General features: G+C 28.9%; 1 long non-coding RNA gene across 3 annotated transcripts; it reads left to right on the top strand.

Annotated features, from left to right (window-relative positions):
• The first annotated feature begins 6900 nt into the window (after positions 1–6900).
• Positions 6901–8766, top strand: LOC130220033 (uncharacterized). 3 transcript variants are annotated; one of them, XR_008836114.1, is made up of 3 exons: positions 6901–6922; positions 7030–7137; positions 8599–8766. It is a non-coding gene; the product is annotated as an uncharacterized LOC130220033 (long non-coding RNA). The 3 variants fall into 3 exon arrangements; XR_008836112.1 differs by having other exon boundaries at positions 7018–7137; XR_008836113.1 differs by having other exon boundaries at positions 7018–7175.
• Positions 8767–10626: the final 1860 nt, after the last annotated feature.

The raw sequence follows: 10626 nt of genomic DNA, 5'->3' as shown, positions 1-10626 counted from the left end.
CGTACCACAGTGACTAATTCAACTTAACCACACTATCAGCTACAGTACACATATATACATATACATAGAGAGATATCATCTGTAGATGACACACACCGACGATCTGGCAGTTGTATGTTGTGTCAGCAATTCCTATCATAATTTAGCATTAGGACAAACAATGGTTTATCAGAAGCATCTGCCTGGGTGTTGTCTAAACGGTCACCCATTTTGCCTTATCTTCTGATATGTATACCATATAGGAATATGTTGTAACAACTTTTAGATGTTTTATATCTTTCACAAACACTTGGCCAACGGGCGGGTAACATTTTCCTTATCAACACAACAAAGGAGAGCTTATGTCAGACAGTGGTGCATATACTATAGTTTATTAATTATAATTATATAATATAATATAAATATAATATAATATAATATAATATAATATAATATAATATAAGTTATAATTATAATCATATAATTTACTGCAATAATCAAAATGTTATATATATATTAGTATAAATAAATAAGTATATTATATAGTTTAGTTCAAGAATTAAAATATAATATAATGTATACAATAATTAAAATATAATATAATGTATTACAATAATTAAAATATAATATAATGTATTACAATAATTAAAATATGGTTTTAATAACGGTTGATATATTTTATTGTATTTGATTAAAATCTAATTAATAATATTATAATATTTAATTTTAAATTAATATTACAATTAAGAATCTAATTTACAGGAATTAATAATAATTTAATTAAACTGATAAGAATATAATTACCCGAATTTTATTTAATTACCGGAATTATATTTAAATACCGGAATTATTATTTTAATTAAACTGATAAGAATCTAATTACCGGAATTATAATTTAATTACTGGAAATATAATTAATCACCGGAATTATTATTTTAATTAAACTGATAAGAATCTAATTACCGGAATTATCAATTTTATATTAAAAGGGGCGGGGCTTTAAACCGGAAGTGGGCGTGTACATCATCAATCAAATTTCTTGACACATGCCGCCCCATATTCCTCTCTCTTACGAGGAACAGACAGTTTCTGTGGAGTTAGCCAGATAAGCATTACTGTTATTAAAGTGGGACGAGGAAGAGTCTATATGGCTGAAATGGGGATTTCACTTACTAGTCAAAGCATCCTGAAGATGTTGTCCGACAGGAATTCAGCTCCAGTACTGCTGTGGTGCAGCCCATCAGCACGGGAAAGCCTAGGACGATCCTAGAAAAATTCCAATTGTTAATAAAGAGCAGATTTTGTTCTTCACACCATGTTAATAGCCATTTATTCAGAGCAAAAAGTCTGCTGAACCTTTCATGTCCACAGCAGGCAAGTAGAAAACTGTCCAGAAATGATCATCTGCATTGCATGTGAAGTGCATCAGACCATTTCAACCTAGCTCCTAAAGTCCCTCTGCTACCTGGATTTGATACAGCAAACTTTAAATTTCTAGTCTATATCTGTCACAATGATTTACACCTAATATGGATACATCAGAAACAAGCAAATGAGAAAATAAGTGAGTGATTTTAGACACTTAAAAGGTTAAAAGTTTAATGTCATTAGTTCAGTGATACCCAGCTGGATAATGATTATCAAATAATATTGTTTGTTAAATTAAATTTTTTTTTATTTATTTCCAATTCAGTTAGTTACTTAAAAATACTTACATTTGAGGTGACTCAAACAGCCGTTTGAGAGAATACTGAACAATTTCAGGGTTTATGTGGATGTTCTGAGAAGGAAAAAAGCAGGCTTTATGTACATTATATGTGTGAATGAATAAAAAATTATTGAAGTACATAACTTAGACACCAATTTGTCACACAGTTAACTGTTTAAGAAACGCAAATAATAACAAATGCATAATATTACTCACAAACAATAGGAGGAAAGAATATTAGATAGCATCGCGGCAAAAAAAAAATCATATAAGCAACCCTGCTCAAGACACTTGCTACACACTGTATATGTAAGGGAAGACAATAAATAAATAAATATATTTGTGGAAAAAAGCCGTCTAATAAGCAGTACGAATGTATAACGTTTTCTGTTTGATTTGATTTTAACGGTCGCTTGCAATGGTTTTCACGGAAGCGTCGTGTTCAATGACAATAAAATATTTCGACATTAATCAATATTTTACATCAAATTATTTATATTTGTGAGGTAGACGTGTAATTTGATTGATTATGTATATCTAGCCGATTGTTATTATCGCAAAATAAATGTTTACCCAATCTTATACAACAGGAATCGCTTCGCAAGACGTTCCTAAAACAGGTTACACGACATAATAATGCCTGTAAGTGTAGAAATTTGTGTGCAAATTGTATCTAATTTGTATATTTATTTTGCCAACTTACTCACCCTCCGTGTGTTAGAGATGGCAGCAGTCATGAAATGGAGGAAAGAAGCCGTTACAAATCACTATTTACGATGACTGGAGAGATCCATGTGCGGGGCCCCCATCATGTTATATTATTTTGTTAGTTTCGGTTAATTTTTTTATTTATTTTTTTTTTTTTTTGGCAACACAATTAATTCCATTAATCCAAGAAACAGATGAAAAAAACATTTAATTCAGAAAAATAAAAATGTACAAAATACTGCATTCATTAGCAAGTTATCTTTGTTGGTTTATCAAAACAAACTGGAGGAATGCTTTTTATTAATAAATCAGAGCCCATAGCGCATATACTTAAGTTTAGTAATATCTTAAATATTTTCCATGGGTGGATTTTTGAAGAACTGTGTTATATATTTCTATTTTTATAAAAATAACAACAATAATAAAAATAGCTTAATATTTTTATTATTATTAGTGTTAATATTATTATTGCAGCAGTTGTTGTTGATGTTATTATTATTGTTTTAAATGTCAAAATTCAAGGGTCTAATGAGGTTAAGTGACAGAAAATTTAATTAGTCCCCTATAATAATTATCATTTTCATAATTGTACATGCCTGTGCATGTTTTTGTCTCTTTTTTTCCTCTGTTGTGGCTCATTTGTATTTTATCCTCCAAAATTACTTTGACATTTTCAAATTTTTCACAATTTCCCAGTCAATCTCCTAACTGCAATCAAGGTAACATTTCAACCCAGTCTCACGGCAGTTCGTGAAATAGTCACGAAATTTAATCTATTGATTCGTGTTCATGGGCACGAATTTCCCTCTTTTTTCGTGTCACCTTGCACGAATTTCCATCCAATGTATTTCAATAGGAAATCATTTTCGTGTCTCTAGCACGATTTATTTTGCCATAGTACCCGATGCAGCGCTTTTTAAAAAATATTTTTATTAAATATTATTATAGCCACAGGGCACCAGACGCAGTATTACGATTATTATTATAACCACAGGGTACCAGACGCAGTATTACGATTATTATTATAGCCACAGGGTACCAGACGCAGTATTTTAATTATTATTGTTGACACAGGGTACCAGACGCAGTATTTTAATTATTATTGTTGACACAGGGTACCAGACGCCGTTTTCTTTATTATTATTATTGACATCGTGTACCAGACGCAGTTTTTTTATTCATTTATATTTTATTTCATTTTTTCAATAGAAGCGCTGTATTGTTTATTTATTTTATTTTGCCACGGGATATGCAGTATTTTTATTTATTTATTTATTTATTTATTTATTTATTTATTACCAGACGTTGTGTCTTTTCATAATTTATTATAATAATTGTTACTTTTCTTCAAGTACTATTTTCTATACCGACGCAAAAGGAATTCCATTGCTTTCAATGGGTTGCCTCAGGCAAGCCTCGTATAATTACCTATTACCCTCGTATAATTAGCCTATTATCGCAGTTTTTTTATTTAAAAATATGTGATCTTTGTTTTGTTCATGAAAAGCGTCTGTAAAGAGGGTCGAGACAACTGTAAATGGGAATATACATCGGTCAACGAGACTTCTATTCAACAGTGAGTTTAACATCGCTCAGCTAGTGGTCAAAATGCATCACCGGTGAGTTCACCGATGAGTTCAACTGTACAGCAATAGGTGGTAGGTTAATGCTACAAAATGTATTTTTTTAATTTTTATTGGAGATTAGTTGGTATTTATAAATATGTTATCATTTACTTTATATTTAATGAGTGAAATTATATTCAATTGCCCAGTTTAGGGTAATTATGCCTAATAAAACTGATTAATTAGTTTGTTTTTTTTACTTAAAAAATATTACATTTAAAGTACTAAGTTTAAAAATATTTTTAGCTGATCTTTGTATTATTAAATTATTCATTGAAGTTGGGGTCATAGTACGTCGAGATCTATTTTTTACAGTCTATGGTCGCAATCCCAAGGTTCATTGCAATCCCAAGGTCCACTGCGGTTTTCCACTCGGTAAGTAAAAAGTAAACAAATAAAGACGATTTGTTGATTTAGATTAGGGGGTTAGAACCTTTATAAAAGCAGGGAAGTTATCTCCTGATGCATTAAATGACTGCAGACTTGATATAAATAAAGCATGTACTGCAAACTAGCAATGTTATCTAATTACATCCAAGTTCATTTATTAAAAAATATATTTTCCCCACATATAGTCGTGCATAGCTCAGAACAATATAGTTATACATTTGAAGATGAGGAACAGTGTTACCAGATTGTTGTTTTCCACAATAGTAATTGTCCAAAATCGAAATAAATTCTGCAATATGCAATAAATATTACCTCTAATAATACAATTGTATTCATAACTACATCAATATTAAAGCAAATCAAGTGTTTCTCTAAAGTTTAAAGGCTTTGTAACTGCAATTATTTTTCATGCCTTAAAACAGACACACACACACATACACATTATATATAATGCCCCCCTTTGAATTTGTTTTTCTTTTATGAATATTTCCCAAATGATGTTTAACAGAGCAAGGAAATTATCACAGTATGTCTGATAATTTTTTTTCTTCTGGGGAAAGTCTTATTTGTTTTATTTCGGCTAGAATAAAAGCAATTTTAATTTTTTTAAAACCGTTTTCACCTCTTAGGGCTTACTGGCCACATACATGGACAGCACATTTTAGCTCTTATGTCTTATGTTTTATATTTTGTTACAGACATACAGTGTCATACTGCAACTGTTTTGCAGCATATGAAATGTCCCAAACACTATTTTAACTGTCCACAAAGGGCAAAAAAATGTTTTTACTGATAGTCAAAGCATGTTCAAAAATATGTGTGTATGTGTTATTAATGCATTAAAAAAGGCAAGAAAAAAAACTGCAGTGTTCAAGGCAGAAATAAAGAGTTTTTCATTCTATTACACAAAGGTGATTTATTGTGTTTTATATAAATTCGGACTTATTCCACATATATGGACATAATTTTTCTCTAAAAGTACATCATATCAAAAGATGATACTTAGGTTTTTATTCTAATCAGGTTCCAATAAGCCAAAATAAAAAAAAAATAAAGAGAAATAAAAAATGCATGTAAAAAAACAGCTTGGGCCCTAAGTGGTTAAGGTCAAAATTTTTAGCCCCTTTAAGCTATATTTATTCGATAGTCTACAGAACAAACCATCATTATACAATAACTTGCCTAATTACCCTGTCCTGCCTAGTTACCCTAATTAACCTAGTTAAGCCTTCAAATGTCACTTTAAGCTGTATAGAAGTGTCTTGAAGAATATCTAGTCTAATATTATTACTGTCATCATGGCAAAGATAAAATAAATCAGAAAAATTAGAAATAAATTAATTAATAAATTAGAAATGTGTTGAGAAAATCTGCTCTCTGTTAAACAGAAATTGGGGGAAAATAATCAGGGGGGCTAATAATTCTGACTTCAACTGTATATATATATATATATATATATATATATATATATATATATATATATATATATATATATATATATGTATATATATATATATATATATATATATATATATGTATATATATATATATATGTATATATATATATATATATATATATATATATGTATATATGTATATTTAAAAATTCCTGCATCTTGTAATACATATGATCAATGGTAAATTTCTGATATGCAAGATAATAATTGAGTTTACCATTAACATCATGACTAACATAATATTTGAGAAGACAGCTTGTTGCGTCTCTTTATCACAATTTAGAGATGATAGATTCTTTCTTTTATTAAATAAATTGGTAAAGGCCAATTATACTGGTAATAGTGTATGGTATTGTGTGAAATACATCAGTTTATGTTAAACTTGAGCTTATGTTATGCTTTGAATAATGAAAAGTTGCAGTTTTACCTACTGGAATAAGGGCATAATCAATTACATGCCCTGCAATTTTCCAGCCTTCTTTTCTCAACAGACTTATCTCACTCACTCACTCACTCAGTCACTCACTCACTCACTCACACACATATATATATATATATATATATATATATATATATATATATATATATATATATATATATATATATATATATATATATATATATATATATATATATATATCAAATATTATGTTAGTCATGATGTTAATGGTAAAACTCAATTATTATCTTGCATATCAGAAATTTACCATTGATCATATGTATTACAAGATGCAGGATTTTTAAAATTTTTAAATCCTAATCTTAAACAGATCAAGGCAAATTTTGGACTACACTTAAATGACATTACAATTGCTTAAAGCAGTACTGATGTATCTAGTAGTTTAGTTGGTTTAACTAATGTCACATCTGTTTTTATTCATTTTAGATGCAGAACCTTTAGACACTGGATTAATGTCCTGGATTAAGTCCAATGTATTTATTGGAAAACAGTAGAAAAATCTGCAAATAAGTGGGTTGCAGACATAATTACTCATCTGACTTCTATACATGTAGCAAAAGAATGCAGAGGCCGTATGAATTCATCTTGACTAAGGGTAAGGTTTTTCAGAATTAATCATTATTTAAAATTATTGTATTTCCTTTGTTAATATGTACAGATTTGAAAAGAATGTACTTTCTTTTAATAAAGAACTCTTCACAGCACTGCATCTGAACAGTCACAACCTCACAGAGCAGCACAACCGCCCCACTCAGGATCAGTGTTATGGTGCCATTTTGAAGCTGGAACCTCATCTTGTGTACAGAAAAGGTAGAGTTGAAAATTCACTGGATGTCTTGTATTGTGTGGTAAGTCATAGTTTTATTATTTGTTAATTTCATTGCAACACTAAGTAGTCCATTCTGTGGCCAATATGATATATAGGGCATAAAATGGGACTGATCTGATCATTGTTTTGATTTCTAATTAAGTACTCAAGGCGCTACACATGTAGCTGAAGTTAATATCATTGAGTAGGACATTTCTTTCAGTATACTCTTAAAGAGACAGTTCACCCAAAAATGAAATGAAAACTCTTGCCATTAATCACTCATCCTTCACTAGTTCCAAATGTGTCTGAGTTGCTTTCTTCAGTTAAACACAAATATATATATATATATATATATATATATATATATATATATATATATATATATATATATATATATATATATATATATGTATATATATATATATATATATGTATATATATATATATATATATGTATATATATGTATATATATATATATGTATATATATATGTATATATATATATATGTATATATATATATATATATATATATATATATATATATTTTTTTTTTTTTTTTTTTTTTTTTTTTTTTTTTTTTTTTTTTTTTTTTAAAGAAAGGTGAAAATCTGTAAACATTGACTTCTATAGTATTTTTTTTTTTTTACTCCTATGTATGTCAATGGTTTCAGGTTTTCAGCTTTCTTCAAAAAACTTCCTTCATGTTCAACACAAAGAAACTTGGAAGTTTTATAATAAAGGTTTACAACCACTTGAGGGAGAGTAAGTAGTGAACTATTCCATTAACTAAATCTAGTTGACTAAGATTTACTTTAAGACTAAATCTAGAAAATTGTATAGAACACATGCCTTAAACCCCTTACATTATATGCAAGATAAAACTTAACACCCCTACTTGAATTAAAATATTACTGTAAGTCCAATAAGATTGTAAATGTTGTAAGTTAATTCAAGTATGGCTGTTTAGTTTCACCTTGCATAAAAACATAAGTGGTTTAAGGCAACAGGTTTCTATGCAGTTTTTTAATAAAATCAACTAGTTTAGGTTAAAACTTTAATGGGTTACAGTAATAGCAGTGAATCATGCAGGTATAACATAAATGTTTAGCCATGTAAAGTTATAGACTTGTCATAATTTAGCAATATTATTAGGGTGGAGCACTGTATGCTGGTGTAGTTTTCATATAATTGATGAGTCAAAGAGTGTGTTTTAAATAGCAAGAAGGGATCAGTGCAGTCACTATCCTCATATCTGAGTCTGTAGGACTGTCAGATCTGCTTGGAATACATGAAAACATGCTGAAAATGTTGAACTTATTCAAGCAGTTAATTCAAGAGTGCCAGATTTAATGACACTTTACAGATATAAATAAATATCACTGAACTTTCTGAATGAAACCTAACAATCATCTTGATTCTTTGTTCTTTAATGATATTGTGCACTTCTGATACTTTACAGTGGCAAAACCTGGGATAACACATGGGAGCCTTCCAGGAATTCCCGACACTTTACACCCAAGTCTCCTCATGCCAACCGGTTTGCAATATGACAGTCTAGTCACCATAAACACCTGGACTCGCCAAGCACACATTGGTTCTCAGTGTTTTGTAAAAATGTTGCTGTTCTTTAGTAAGTAATTGAATATGTTTTTGAAAAGTGTTATAGCTTTTAAGTACTTTTGCTGTTAAGTTCAGAAAGTTGTCATTATAAACATTTTTGTATTTGTCATGAACTTGACTTGCTGTTGTTGTGAAAGTTTGTTATAATGGCATTTCCAAAGGCATCATTTGAAAAGATTTTCTGCAGTGCAGTTTTACTTGAGCTTGACATACCAGATGTATGACATGAATAAATATCACAAAATAAATAAATATAATAATAATAATACAAAATATACATTTCCTTCAATTATAATTGTTTTTAACCATTTACATATATATGTATGTAATAAAATATTGCAATAAAACTGCTATAAAATATATATTTTTGGTGTTTGCATGTTTTTTTTTTTTTTTTTTTTGTGGTATTATAAATAAATTATAAATGTTTCATTAAAAATGTATTGTCTTTATTTGCATACTCATTTACAACACAATTTTTACTATTTAATGGGCACAATATTTGTCCTTGAAGTTTGACATATTTATATTTGGATACCTACAGGATGCAGGGTCAATTTACAGGAAATGCTGTACTATATTTGTTTTCAAACATGACATTTATTATTTTATTATTCATTTCAAATGAATGCCTATGATCTGGTTTTACTGTGATAATTTTGCACATCAGGTTACACTCACAAAGGAATCTCGCTGTAAATATACATTTGTATTTTTTAATAAAACATAATATTTAATATGTAATATTAATATGAATTTTAATATTTAAGTTATAAGTTTATAATCTATCTTCAACCGGATTACCAAATAGAGACAACAAGTGTGACGTAGATTGCGACGTTGTGATTGGACTAACTTTAAAGCCAAATTAAAAGATGCTTCGTGTTGCTAACTATGTTTTGCTAACTTTGCCACTTTACTAACAGTGTGCTTTATCAATGAGGTATCGCCATGTTTCAAATAGTTACCGATTAACCAAGATCGTAACCCTAAACCTAACCCTAATTACACATTTCAATGAACTACAATTTGCAGCGCCATGTTATTCCCGTCCCATCTATAGAGTGACAAAGACTTGTGGGTAATGTAGTTTAAAAAAAATTCGGAATAAAATGGAATAAATACGATCTTTAATGAACATAGGACTATCTATATAAGGTCATTGTCCATATATTTATGACATATGTGAAAGCCAGGTATAAACTTGTTGTTTTACAATGAGTGTTTTTTTAAACAGCTTTTATTGACTTTCAGTATATATCTGAAAACTATGTCCAATATTATTTATTGAATATAGCATAAGTAATAGTCTTGTGGTTTTTCCCTTATATATTCTAATTTGACTTCGAGTTAGAGATGTTTGAAATGTGAATAATATTTTTTATTTTTCCATGGGGCTCTACACATCCCTTGGGAGTAGAAAGGCAGTAAAACCTATGTAGATGTATCATCTGCAACATGAACAAGACATTGTTATTGTCCCATGTACAGTTGTGTTAAAAAATAAGCTGTACAACATCAGTATCCTCTTAAATCACTAGTTATTAGCAATAGTGATCAATATTCATCACAAATTATATGAATAATTGGTTAATTCACTGAAGTGTTCAGAATAATATGTGTGGATTTTATGACACTGGATTAATCATGGAAAAGAAGTTTCATTAAAGTTCATCATGTGATGTTTAATTGTTTCTACTTTATTTGAAATATGGATGTTATATTAAAATATGTAAATGTTTATAAATGTAACCTTTTAAAGACTTTTTGTATTTGTTTTGAAAAAAACTCTTTATCAGAATATTTTTACTTTCTAAATCATTAACTTGTTTGTGTAACAGTATGTTTTGATGACAATGTATGAACT

Source organism: Danio aesculapii, unplaced genomic scaffold, assembly GCF_903798145.1.
Source record: "Danio aesculapii unplaced genomic scaffold, fDanAes4.1, whole genome shotgun sequence".
NCBI classification, from domain to species: domain Eukaryota; kingdom Metazoa; phylum Chordata; class Actinopteri; order Cypriniformes; family Danionidae; genus Danio; species Danio aesculapii.
This window is presented reverse-complemented; position numbering and strand designations above follow the sequence as displayed.